This window comes from Solanum dulcamara, chromosome 4 (genome assembly GCF_947179165.1).
Source record: "Solanum dulcamara chromosome 4, daSolDulc1.2, whole genome shotgun sequence".
Lineage (NCBI taxonomy): Eukaryota > Viridiplantae > Streptophyta > Magnoliopsida > Solanales > Solanaceae > Solanum > Solanum dulcamara.
Genome location: NC_077240.1, coordinates 17,780,017 through 17,794,862, shown reverse-complemented (window position 1 = coordinate 17,794,862; position 14,846 = coordinate 17,780,017).

The window sequence follows — 14,846 nt, the reverse complement described above, 5'->3', positions numbered from 1 at the left end:
GTTTATCAATGACTTTTACAAAGTTTGGATTTTAATTTGAGTAACAAGTAGTGATGTGTGAAAGATCCTGTGTTTTTATATTGGTTTGAATACTTTGAATTATGGTAGATGACTTGTGAGGGCGCTATGGTATGAACTTATAGTTTTATTTGGTTATTGAAAATCTTAAGGGGATTGAAACTACTCTATTTATGGGACTACACACACTGTTGTGGTATGTTACATAGACACTTGATGGTAAATAAAGATATTGTGCTCATAGTATACATAATTATTAAGGTGACCAAGAATCTCTCTAAGTTTTGGAATGAGGTATATGATGCTTTGATTCAGATTATTCTTATAGAGGCTTGGAGGGACACTTCAGAGAATGTCAATTCCTGAATGGATGTGGAAAAGGATTGTAATGCATTTTGAGGGGAATCTTTCAAAGATATTGGATAAGTTTGATTTGATATGGGTAATTATTGACATGTTGACTAAGTTTACACTTTTCATTTAAGTTAAGGTGACTTATAATGTAAAGAAGTTAGCCAAACTCTATATTGGTGAGATTGTACGATTGCATGGAGTTTTGATTTTCATCATATCAGATAGAGGTACGCAATTTATTTATAACTTTTAAAGGACCTTGCCGACTGAGTTAGGTACTAGATTGAATCTTAGTACCGCATTTCATTCTCAAACCGATGGACACTTCGAGTGCATAATTCAAGTGATAGGAGATATGTTTCATGCGTGCGTGATAGATTTTGATTGTCATTGGGATCGGCTCTTACACTTGGTAGAGTTTTCGTAAAATAATAACAATCACACGAGTATTGATATGACTCCATTTGAGGCATTGTATGGAAGGAGATGTAGGTCTCCTATTAGTTGGTTTGATGCATTTGAAGTAAGACGTTGGGAAATCAATCCTTTGAGGGAATCGTTAGAGAAGGTGAAATTCATTAAAGAGAAGTTTCTAGCAGCTCAGAGTAGGTAGAAGGAGTATGTAGATCGAAAGGTTAGAACATGGAGTTTATGGAGGGAGACAAATGTTATTGAAGGTTTCGCCCATGAACGGTGTAGCGAGGTTTAGTAAGCGAGGTAAGCTCAGTTCGAGGTATATTGGGCCATTTGAAGTTCTTAAGCCTGTTGGAGAGATGACTTATGAATTGGCTTTATCTCCAGGTTTGTCCGGAGTGCACCAGTATTTCATGTTTCTATGATAAAAAAATATCATGGTGATGGAAACTATATTATTCGCTGAAATTCGGTCTTACTTGATGAGAATTTTTCCTATGAGGAGGAGCCCGTAGCTATTCGAGATAAGGAGGTTCACAAGCTGAGGTCTAAGGAGATTACATCTGTGTAGGTCCAATGGAAGAATCGTTCATTTGAGAAGTCCACTTGGAAGACTGAGACGGATATGCATTGAAGCTATCCACATTTGTTCGTCGAGTTAGGTATCCTTACCTACCCTCGCTCTTTATTTGACCGTTCGAAGACGAACGGTAGGTAAATTGGTATATGTTGTAACGACCCATTAGGTCGTTTTGATTACTAGAGATTCTTATTTCATAAAAGACTCCTCTGGTGAATTTTAAATGGGCTAAATTGAGAGGTAACTTTAGATAATTAATTTAGTTTATGGGCTAAATTGATAATTTATTTAATACACTATACTACTTTATTTGTTAAAATAGATTAATAGGGTTTAATATAATTTTGTATCATACCACAAACCACTACTGCGGCTTCTATCGATAACAGTCAAAGAAAACCACTGCATTACGAAAAACGCAGATCATCCAGGTAAAAGCAAATGACCAAACTTCAAATTTATAATTTATGTATGTGTATTAGAATTACATTTGGCATGTGTGATCACTTGGAGGATAAGGTGTATTATATTGAATTTAGAAGCTATTGAAGCTTTAAAATAAGGTTGCTGCTAGGTGCTTAAAACTTTGAAGACAATTTCTTTTGTTAATTGTTAAGTAATGATTAATAGGATTATAGGATAATTATGGATAATGGTTGGGAGAGGATGGTTGGTGTGATTGAATTGGTGGCGGTAGTATTATTCTCCAATTGATTTTCTTGGAATGTTATTAGTTCGAATCAGTTAGTTCTTGTTTTAAAATTTACTCTTTTAATTTATACATTATAATTCTAGTTTTGATATATTGAGATAGTTAATTAAATATTATATGTATTGTATCATATGAATACCATCAAGGTTATGCTATTTGGAGGAATTAAGACTTAACCATACGCTTGAGTTTCAAGGAATTGATTATAGAGTTGGGTGAGTTGTTGGGTCTAGGTTAAACATATATATATATATATATATATTATTGGTGTCTACGAATTCGTTTGCTTACAAATATTGTATACTTGATAGATTGGAAATGTGAGGCATTGAAGAAGTAAAAGACATTAGTGAATTAGCTTGCTTCACTTCCGGTTCTTCAGTTGTGGTAGGTTATGGTTTTATTATATATCATAGATAGACTATTAATAGTGATTGATAGTCATTGAGTAATGTGTGAAGTTTACTATGCATTTAATTTTTATGGTTTGGATGGTTGATATGTGTTGTGATTGGTCTGAAATCACAAGACCGTGAAATTCATAATCTTGAACTTGCCCTATCAAAGGTGATGCCTTGAATAAAGAAAGCTTGATAAAATATTGTTAATGAAGTGAAATATGATAATAAAGAATGATAAATTAATTATATTTGGATTGGCTGTCACGTTTCGATATGATATATTGGGATTGGGTATCACGTTCCGATACGGTATATTTGGATCGGGTGACGTTCCGGCATGGTATATTTGGATCGGGTGTCACATTACGACACAGTGTTTTTTGATCGGGTGTCACATTCCGACACAGTATATTTGGATCGGGTATCACGTTTCGACACGGTATTATTGGATCGAGTGTCATGTTCTGGCAAGATAATATTAAAGGAAAATAAATTAAAATGACTTAATACTACCCAATATCCAATAACTCATTTTTCAAAAGAACGTTATGTGGAGCCCTGAGTCCTCATATGTGATCTTGATATTGTTGACTGGTTATGTAATTGTTCATTGTATTGTCACTCGATCTTGATCTTGTTGGTTGCCACATGTTAAGTGCTATGTTTGATTTGCCGTTATTACTTTAAGCATATTATTTTTTATTTTGAGTCGGCCGATGATATCTACTTAGTACATGTTGTTCTGTACTGATCCCTACATGTATTTTTCTTTGTTTTATTTTGTGGAGTGCTGCGAGTGTTCCATCGACTTCGGGTCGACCTCAGCTCTAGTCAGTGTCCAACATATCAGGTTCCGGGGTGAGCTATTCCTTCTAGCTCATGTTGGATTCTCTCGGGCATGGCATGATGTCCTTAGTTTTCTGACATATTAAGTTATTTATTTATTCTGGTGTGATATTTTCAGATTTAGTAATTTAGAATTAAATGTCTTTGAAGTGATGATTTTCAAGTTTTGAAAAAACGTATCTAATAGACTTAAGTGATTTTATTATTTCTTACGTTCATAAATTGAGCTTCCGCATTATTATCATATTTTATAAATTAGAGTTTGTATCGTTGATTTTCTCATCTAGAAGATTAAGTGTGGATGACACTAATGACATATTTTGAATCGTGATAAGAATATACGTACTCTTTTGTGTCATTATTTTATTCAGAACGTCTATCTAGTCCATCAAATCAAAAATAATAGCTTGTTCTGATTATTTATTTATATACAAGATTTCTTACCTTGTAGGCTAATAATTCAAATGGCTGTTGTCCATACAAGAAAACAAACTCATCATTAGACTTAAAAATGTCCTTTCACATAATTATTATAGTTAATTAAAGAATTATTAAATTTAAATTAATTGAGATTCAAAATAGTTGATCGATGAAAACTAAAATAGTTGGTAAAAGGGTGAGGCAAACGTGCTTTACAAGAGAGTGGAAGAAGGTGCGATACAAGGCCTCGAGAGTAGCAAAGCGGTAAAAACAAATATAGCATAGTCCTCACTAAATTAAAACGAAATGGGTCAACTCTCTGCTTCTAAATGTTGTCATACAAAAGAAACTTCAAGATCATGTTAAATCATTTATAAAATAAAATAAAGGGTCAATATATAAATTTAAAAACATTAGTATATAGTCATGATTTTTTTTTATTCAATTTGAAGTTATATTTCATATTTAGAGTTTGTTTGAATTGACTTTTGAGTTTTGATTCATGAATATTTATAAATTAAAAGTTATAAGTTAGAAATTTTAAGAGTTTGTTTGAATTGGCTTATTTTAAGTCAAAATATTTTTAAAATATTTGGATAAAATAAATTGTTTTTAAGAAAAAAAAATTCAATCAAAAAAACAAAATAAGCAAAAATTATAAATTAGAATTCCTAACTTCTAACTTATGGCTTTTAAATTATAAGCCAAAAGCTTTAAACTTGTGTAAACAGACTTTAACTTATGACATTTGATTTATAATTAAGTGTCTAAAACACTATTTTTATCTTATTCAAACATCATATAGTCATTTCAAACAAGCTCTTAGAAAAGAGTTTATAACCTATTTTTCAACTCTTTTCTCATTTTTAAAATTGTATTTAAATCAATCATGAACGTTATTCAAAAACTTTATATTTTTCAATAGTTTTTATCAGCTCTTCTTCGTCATTTCGGATATTATGTTCATCTTTTTTTTATTTTAACTGCTTTATAATAATTCTTTAACCTACTTATTATTAACGCAAAAAATTATAATTTGACCTTGCTAAAATGGTCTCTTATTTAACTAAATTTATAATAGTCCTTTTTTTAAAAAAAAAAAAGAAGAAGTAAATACCTTGGTTTTGAAATAATTGACAATAACAAAACAATAAAAAGTGCCTCCCCTATATGTGACGGATCAAAACTTGTACTCCCTCGATCTTTTTTAATTGTAAAATTTTGACTTAGCGCAATTATTAAAAAATAATAATTGATATAATAATTTTATTATTTTATCTTTATTAATTGATAAATTTTAAAAAAATTATATAAATTTTTTTTAAAATTCTACATTTTTTAAAGTTATTAACTTTCTAAATAAATCAAGAATATATTAAATAATAAAATTAAATTTTTTTAATTTGTCGAAAATAACAAATAAAATAACACGGAGGTCGGAGGGAGTATATGAGTTCACGTTATTTTTAAGTGCATTGCTTTTCTTTCATTTTTCAAGGAAAAGAAGAATCATTTACATTTTTGTTCTTTTGTTGTTTGTGAGTTCTTCGAAATTGAAATTGCGTTATTTTTTGTTTTCTTGCGACTCTTTCCAATTTGCTTGTTCAAACTTTATTTTCTCTGGACCACTTTACTCTTTTTAAATATTTTTTCAATATATATTTTACGAAGTTATGTATTTTGATCAATTTACTTCTTTAATAAATATTATTTTAAAAAAATTTATTTCAGTGAATAAAAAGAGATTTAATTTTTAAACATACTTAATTATATTTTATTTTTTAGAAATAATAGTAATTATTTTAGATCATCTATTTAATAAGGAAAATAAGTTAACTGCTCCTGAGAATACTTCTTTTGTTTTGTGTTCTTAATGACTACGAGCACAATAAGTTGTTGAATAGATTTCAAGAATTTGATCACCAAGAGATTTCAAGAATTTGTTAAAATATGATATTATTTTGATAGAAATAATTAATATTAGATCAATTTGTCAACTGTATGTTCTTTATATTAATAAAAACATTAATAATAAATTGTTATAAGAAAAATTATATTAAAAAATAAACATAAACTTGTAAACTGCAAGAATGACTAATGAGATGCACCAAAACTCACTGCAACAAATGTGATATATAGATACGAAATTATTAGCTACGGTTTAAAATTTGTCACTAATTGTTCATTTTTGGTGACAAAAATTATATTTTGTGTTTAAATACACATATTTTTAGTGATGAAACATAAATATTTGTAGCTAAATTTTGTCTAATAAAATTTCCCACCAAAAAATAAGTTGGCTCCATTTATTGAGTACTATTAGTTACGAATTTAAATTTATCAGTGACATATCATTTTGTCACTAAATGAAGTACTCAATCTGTGACAAAACATTTTTTTTCCTAATATTAATTCAATTTTAGAAACAAAAATTTTTCGTCATAAAAAGTATGTTGATAAAATAGCAACGAATTACAAACTGTACTTAATCATTGTAAACTTTAACCACAAAATTTATGTTTAATTATGACCTTATCTTTTGTCACTAATAATTTGATCCGTGAATATTTATATATTTTAAGAAATCATATTTTGGTCACAAAATAGTCTTCTTTATTTACAAAAATAAATCATATTACCACAGTTTCACAAATTAATTTTATTTAGTGATAAAAATAATTTCGCATAATTATATTTTAATCAACAAATTAACTTAAACGTATCTAATTAAGACAACATAGAGTGACAAATTATTCGTCACTAATACCATATATACTATATCAAGACTAATTTTCAACCACGAAATTATTATCTTTTAGTGACGTAATCACACTCTTTTGACTTCAAATTATGCATAGCTTTAAAGACAATCTACATCGTCATTAATTAAATTTATAAATAGTGACAAATTAAATTTGTCTGTATTAAACATATTTTTAGTGACGATATAATTTTTTTAGCTACAAAATATTTATGTTTTTAAGACTAACAAGCTCGTCATAAATATAATGCATTTGAAGACGAATTTTATTTTTGTAGTTAATAGAATATTTTTAGCGACGAAAAACTAAATTGTCTTTGTATACTTTTAGCGACCCACGTTTATGGATGAAAGATTTCGTCATAAAATTTTTTTGTGAAGAAATATGATCTTTAAGTGATAAATAATTCTTCACTGATAATCAAATTTGTTGTAATCTTAAAAAGAAGTTTATGAAATTATCTCTTTTTTTATTAAATATTGTACTAATATTTTTCGTACAATACTTGTTGAAGAATAACAAAAGTATCACATTAATGGTTGTTTGGTCAATCCTCTCCTCTCTTTGAACTAGCTTTTGAGATGTGAGTTAGATTTAAGACCTAATTTAATATGACATCAGTGCAGGACCCATCTCACCCAATATTGGGGCCTCCGAAATTAAAAATATTCCACGCACCAGATGGTAAGCACTGAACGTAAGGTGTGGTGTTAAAGAACGACAGAAGTTCTACATTGATAGTTTTTTTTTTTTTACAGGAACAGACCCTACACGAGGCTCCACCTCTCGTGCACAGCCAGAGGTTGAGCCGCACACCCCCAAGCCTTATTATACATAAAACAAAAAAATACACAGAGGGGGACATAAACCTAACCTCCAATCCTATTGATAGTTAATAAGACAATTGAACTCTTTATAAAATTTAAACAATTATTTTTTTTTAATTTATTTTGCGATTGAGTTAGATTGAAGATCTAATTTAACATTACTTTATAGTAGGTAAAAAGAACTTTATTTGATTATCGAGTTCCATCACCTCGTAACTTGCTGTACCTTTTAAATATTTTCCTTTGATTAGACAATTGAAATGAAAACGACCTAATGACAATAACATAGAGAATAATATATATATATATATATATATATATATATATATATATATATATATATATATATATATATATTGGAAAAAGAAGATTTTTAAACCATTAAATAATAATAGAATATTTTTGGATCAAAATATTGATAGAAGAACATTTTTTAATTAAATTATAAACGGATGACATCTTTGTTTATTTAAAATAATTCAAAGATATTTTTGATCTTTTTTTCCGCAAAAAGAATTATGCATTTATATATTTAATAATAATTAAATTTTTAAATATTAATTTTATTCTTAATGAAATAGTTTATAGTCAAATTAAAATTTATAAGTTGTTTTAAACTACAAATTTCAATTTATTTTTTTTATAAACTTCGATCCAATTCAAACAACATCACCATCTTTCTTTTTCTTCAAACTTAATATGAAATCAAACAATATCAAAAATATTCATATTTTAAGTAGGTGAGAGAAAATCACTCTAGGTAGCTGGAGACAAAATAATGGGGAGCAAAGAACATGTTCTGTCAGTTTCTTTTTTCGATTGGTAGCTTTCCTCTGCCCTTGGGAAAAAAAAAGGTGATTTGCTTGTCACATAGGGAAGAACCCTAGAGAATATCACCACATTTTATTACTTTCTGTAGTTCACTGAATCAATAGATTTCAAGTACTTATTCCATAGAAGATTAGGGAGCACATACTTCTAATTAATTTTATGATGGAAAAATAAAACACTTATTTTATATATACTTTCACTGTCTCATTTTATGCCATATTTTTTTTTGTCCATCTAAAAAAGAATTTTATTTTACTCTACTTTAAAATTTATATTTTATATTTAATGAAATAATTTTTAATTATATAAATATTTAAAAATTATTTTAAATCACGTATTTAAAAATAAAATAATTTTTAAATATTGTGTAAAGTTAAAATATGCAACATAAAATAGAATGGAGGGAGTATTATATATACTCCGTTGGTGTGGCAAGATGGAGGCAGAAAGGTCATATCTTTCCTTTTATGAAATTAAAGATTCTCTTTATAGAGGAGATTTAATTAAAATGCTTTGTTGGTGGACATGATGATAGAAATAGATGTTTTACTATATGCTAAATATATTGTTGCGTTACATCTTTTCTTTAGTAGCTGAAAAGAGAGAATCGATTTTTAAAATTATAGGTTTAAGTAATATATCAATATATATATATATATATATGGCTATTATATCAAGGTCGTGGGTTGTGGAGTTTGAGGTCGTATATTAAGTACGTCGAAAGTTAGGTATGGAGTGTTATTTTATTTTTTGAGGAATTTAGTTATATTCTTATATTAGTATGTTACTTTAAGTCTACTATCATATGTTGTTTATTGGATTTAGGTTCACGGGTGATAAATAATTGGATTGGATTGAATGTGGATGGATTGAGCCAAAATAGATTGAATTACAATTCACCCATATAAAATATGAATAAATATAAATTTGTCCAAATATGATTTAGGTAAAAACCATCTAACTCATTCTAATCTCATTAAAGACAAAAAAAATTAAATCAAAGCAAAATTGATATTGCTCTAACTCATACAACCCCCAACCCACCCCTAAATTATTATTTTTTCATACAAAAATAAAATTTATTTTTTCTTCTACCCCATACCCCCCACCCCAATGCCTCACCCACCCACCCACCAACCAAATTTGTCGCCCACCCCCTATCTCCATCACCCCAATTTTTTTAAAAAAAATTTTGCCCACCCCTAACTCCTCTCCTCCCCGCCCCCCACTTAGACCCCCTACCACCCCACCACAATTTTTTTAAAATTAAAATAATTTCACTAAAAAAAATATTTTTTTCGACCCTCTCTCCACCCTACCCCCTACCCCCTACCCCACACCAAAATCTAAAAAAAAAAATTTAAAAATAATTTTTTTGCCCACCCCGACCATCCCCCTACCCCAACCCCACCCAGACTCCCCCTACCCCCACCCAACCCCCATTTTAAAAAAAAAAAATCAAAAAGAAAAATTTACCCACCCCTCACCTGGATCCCCTACCTACCTACCCCCCCCCCCCAATTGTTTTTTCAATTTTTCTTTAAAATTTCAACAAAAACAACCACCCACTCTCCACCCTCCTACCCCAATTTTCTTTTTAAAAAAAATATCAAAAATATTTTTAGTGCAATTAGAAAATTTTATTATAAGAGGGTGATCTAAGGATTTATATTGATATCCATATTTTATTCACTTTGTCCATAATTGTATGAGCTTTTGAAATAGGTCAATTCATATTTACCAATTTAAAAAATATGAGTGATCCATTTAAATAAATATAGGCTAAATGGATTTATTTTACTTAAACGGGCTGAAATTGTCGCCCTTAGTTCACACTATTATGGTGATTGCTATTGCTTCCTTATTAGTTGCTTTATTTTCTTCACTATTTTTTTTCTTTTTTCATACCTACTTTGATATATTGTATTCGAGCTGGAATTTTCCAAAAACAACATTTTTACCTCTATGAGATAGAGATATGATTTGCACATACTCTACCCTTCTCAATTTCACTTGTGAAATTTAACTGATATGATATTGTTATTGTTATGGTTAGCTATCATACAAAGTCTGATATGAAAGTTACATATATGTGGTTAAAAATCAATTTAACAGACGCAGAGCTAATGGTATCAAAATTATTTTCATGTCAGTACACATAACATAAAGTCGGGAGATGGAATGCATGATCAATAGAAGTACACACAAAATCAACAAATTAATTTAATATGCACACTTGTTTGATAGGACTTCTTTTTATACTATTTCTAAATTGAGAATATATGATCAATCAAATCTTCCCGTGAATATTTTAGTTGGCACGTACAAAAAGTTTCTCACTCTTTTTCTTGAATGAAATTTTCTTTACTTTATAATATTATCTAAAATCTAAATTTCTTTGGCATTGCCAAAAATGCTATGTAAAAGTTGTTTTAAAAATATATAGTATATATTTAAGAATTGCCTCTAAATTGTTCCATCCACCAAAAGTTTTCATCCTATATATGCGTGGTATATATAATATTAACTAGTTGTAAAGATTTGTAATGAGAATAAAATAAGATCGCTCCACCACTGGAGATCGTACGTACCTAATATAGATTGTTTTAGTCTTTCAGAGGTTATAATTCACATTCTCAATTTATTATACTTAATAGGTCTTTCACATGAACACACACACCAATATAATGTAGATATGAATCAATTTTATATACTAATAACATTAATCCAACGGTATTTTCCAAGTATCAACATGATCTTTTTAGACTGAAAATGACTTCAAAGAAAACTGATTTTAACTCCTTTTTAATTCCTTTTAAGGGACATGACTAGAAGTCTTGACGTAATAATAAAATTTATCGTTGTATGACTGATTGACTTGCAAGAAGCTTGCCTAGCTCCTTCATATAGCAAAATTTGATAGTAGCGAAGATGGTGCATCACCTAGTTATTGTTATTGTTTGGGAATCAAAACGAACATGCATGCTATTGTGAGAAGTTAAATAGTTGAAGGGTAGAAGTGTCATTCTACCAGAAATTAGTTAGTGGAACTAACAAGTTGTTAAGTCTGTTAGTGTAACTAATTTCAGTTAACAAGTTTAATAAAGTGTGTATATATATACACTAATTGTAGTTGTTGGAAGTAGCTGAAGAAATAAAAAAAAAATTATCTTTGCCTCTCTCTCTCACTTTACTCTTCACTTCTCTGCATTTTCTCTTCTCCTTCATCTTCATCTTCTTCTTCTTCTTCTTTCTTTCTTCAATTTGTACAGCTCATGTTTTTCTTCATGGTATCAGAGCAGGACGGCACAACTGTCACTGTGAGAAGCTGATCCTCGATGTGGAGTCAAAGAGTTGCAATGAGACTCACTGATTCATATGAGGTTTCTTTGTTTTGTGTTTGACAAATCAACAGATCGGAGCTCCGATCTGTGTTAAAAGTTAGTGATTGTGTTACTGGTTGAAGAAATGGTAGGTGACACAGCGGCAGCAACAAGTTTACCTCAAAATCTCAACCAAAATCACCAACAAGCTAGTGTGCCAGCCTCCTCGAGTAGCAATCTCACTCTAGGGCAAGGTATTGACTATAATCACCCGTTATTTCTTAGTCCTACAGATGTAAGTGGAGTTAGCATAATCTCCTTTCAACTGACTGGTGTTGAGAACTATACTCTGTGGAGTCGTTCAGTCAAGTTAGCCTTGTTAGGGAGGAACAAGTTGGGGCTGGTTGATGGAACATGCAGAAAGGACGTATACAGTGAAGAACTGTGGTGTCAATGGGAGAGGGTAAATGCAATTGTCTTGTCGTGGTTAATGAACTCAGTCTCAAAGAGTTTACTGAATGGAATTGCGTTTGCCTCAAGTGCATTGCAAGTGTGGGATGATCTACAAGAGAGATTTGATAGAGTAGATGGATCAAGGACTTACAGTTTACACAAAGAAATTGTTACTCTACAGTAGGGTACTAACTCTGTCTCAGTATATTATACGAAGCTGAAGGCATTGTGGGATGAATTTGAAGTGTTAGTGCCCTCACCTTGTTGCAACTGTGAAAAATCCAAAGGATTTGTAGCTCACATGAATAGACAAAAGCTGTATCAATTTCTACTGGGATTAAATGATTCATACATTCAGGCTAGGAGTCAGATTCTCATGATAGATCCATTACCAACTATAAATCAAGCATATGCCATGATAGCAGGAGATGAGAGCCACAAATCTGTAGTTACAGGCATTAATAATTTGGGCTTGCATTCGTCTGTTCTAGACTCAGCTGCTATGTACTCTAGAGGTGGCAGTAGTTCAGGTGTAAGTAATAGGTACAGGAAGAATACACCTCTACTTTGTGACTTTTGTAAGTGTAGAGGCCATACTAAAGAGTTCTGCTACAAGGTTGTTGGATATCCACCAGATTTCAAGTCCAAGAGGAAGGCACAAAGCACATATGTTGATACAAATGTCTCCAATCATACTCAGAAATCAGGCCAAGCTAATTTCTCTTATGGTTTGAATACAAATGTAACTAATGATTTAGTGTGTGGTAGGAATATTACAGGACAACACTCTCTAGACACAACATCAGCTGAAGCTTCAACTCTGAGTCAGGCTGAGAAAGATGTCAAACAACTACTTCAAGGTTGCACATTCACAAAGGAACAATATGAACAGATACTCAAGATGATGAATCAACAGCCAGGAGCTACTGCATCTGCTACTACATCTCACTGTAATAAAGCAAATAATGCAGGTAAAGCCTTGTTTGTAACTGAAAACAGTGATGTGTGGATTGTGGATACAGGTGCAACAAATCACATGGTATCTAAGTTAGATATGTTACAAAAAGAGTCTGTTCTCAAGCTTGACACTCCCAAGGATGTATGCTTACCAAATGGTGGTACTACAAAAGTTACTCATATTGGCTCTTGTAACCTATCAGCTAGAAGTATGATCACTAATGTGTTTCATATACCTGAGTTCAAATATAACTTAATGTCTGTCAGCAAAATAACAAGGGAGTTAGGCTGCTCAGTCTCCTTCTTCCCTGATTTTTGTGTTTTCCAGGAGCTTTACACTGGGAAGGTGAAGGAAGTTGGTAAGGAAGAAGGAGGACTATACCTGCTGTGGAGACATTTAACTCAAGGTAGTGTCAATAATGTCAAGGAATCTGCTAATGCTGTTGATACAATTCCTTCAAATGGTAAGGAGTTAGACATGAAGCTATGGCATCAAAGGCTTGGACATCCCTCTTCTACAGTACTCTCAAAGATGTTTGCTGACTACAAAATCACTATGTGTAAAGTGTCTAAATGTTTAGTTTGCCCATTTGCAAAACAAACTAGACCTGTATTTCCTTCTAGCAGCATTAAAAGCAGTAGATGCTTTGACTTGATACATGTTGATCTCTGGGGGCCCTATAATACAGCTACGTTTGATGGCAATAAATACTTTCTTACAATTGTGGATGATTTTTCACGAATGACCTGGTTATTTCTACTTAAACTTAAGTCAGATGTTTCTGTATCTCTTCAAATGTTTTTGCAATATGCAAAAACACAATTTGACAGGGTAGTGCAAATTGTCAGATCTGATAATGGTACAGAATTTGTTAATTCTGTGTGCTGCAAACTGTTCCAAGACTGGGGCATTATTCATCAAAGGTCTTGCCCTTATACCCCTCAGCAGAATGGTGTTGCTGAGAGGAAACATAGACACCTGCTGGAAGTGACAAGAGCCCTGAGATTTCAAGCCAAAATACCTATCAAATTTTGGGGTCACTGTGTTCTAGCTGCAGCCTATCTCATCAACAGACTCCCTAGCAGTGTCATTGGTTTTCAAACTCCCTATGAAAGACTACATGGCATCAAACCAGGGCTATCTCACTTAAAGACTCTTGGATGTCTGTCCTTTGCTAAAAACCTTGCTGAGCATGACAAACTTATGCCCAGGTCAAGGTTAGCAGCTCACATGGGCTACTCTGAAGTGCACAAGGGATATATTTTGTTTGACTTACTTAACAAATCATTCTTTATCAGTAGAGATGTTATTTTCAGGGAGGATATCTTCCCATTTGCCAATAAAGCTGATGTTGATTCACAACAGCTATTTGTAGACAGTTTACAAGAAGCAGATATGACCATTCCAGGTTTATCTACTATAACTCCCATATCTTCTACCAATATTGATGAGAATCCAAGCCTTCATATAGGATGTGAGCATACTACTGTGGAGCATTCTGAGGATCAAATACATGCTGCAGATGGTGCTGGCTCTGGGGAATCAAGCCTTGCAGAAGTACCCATTACTGAGGACCCTAGTGCTCCTAGAAGATCTGTAAGATCTAAGCACCCTCCAAATTGGCTGAGGGACTTTGTTTCACTAAACATAACCAGTGATGTTCACTATCCTTTATCCAACTATGTGAACTATTCTCATCTATCTCCCACATATCAGCATTATATTGCTGCTACTTCTATTATATCAGAACCTACCAGCTATGCAGATGCCATCAAGGATTCAAGATGGGTTGATGCTATGCAAGCAGAGATTCAAGCATTAGAAAACAATAATACCTGGGAGATCACTACCTTACCTGCAGGTAAAAGACCTATTGGCTGTAGGTGGGTTTATAAAATCAAATACAAGTCCACAGGTGAAGTAGAAAGATTCAAGGCCAGGTTAGTT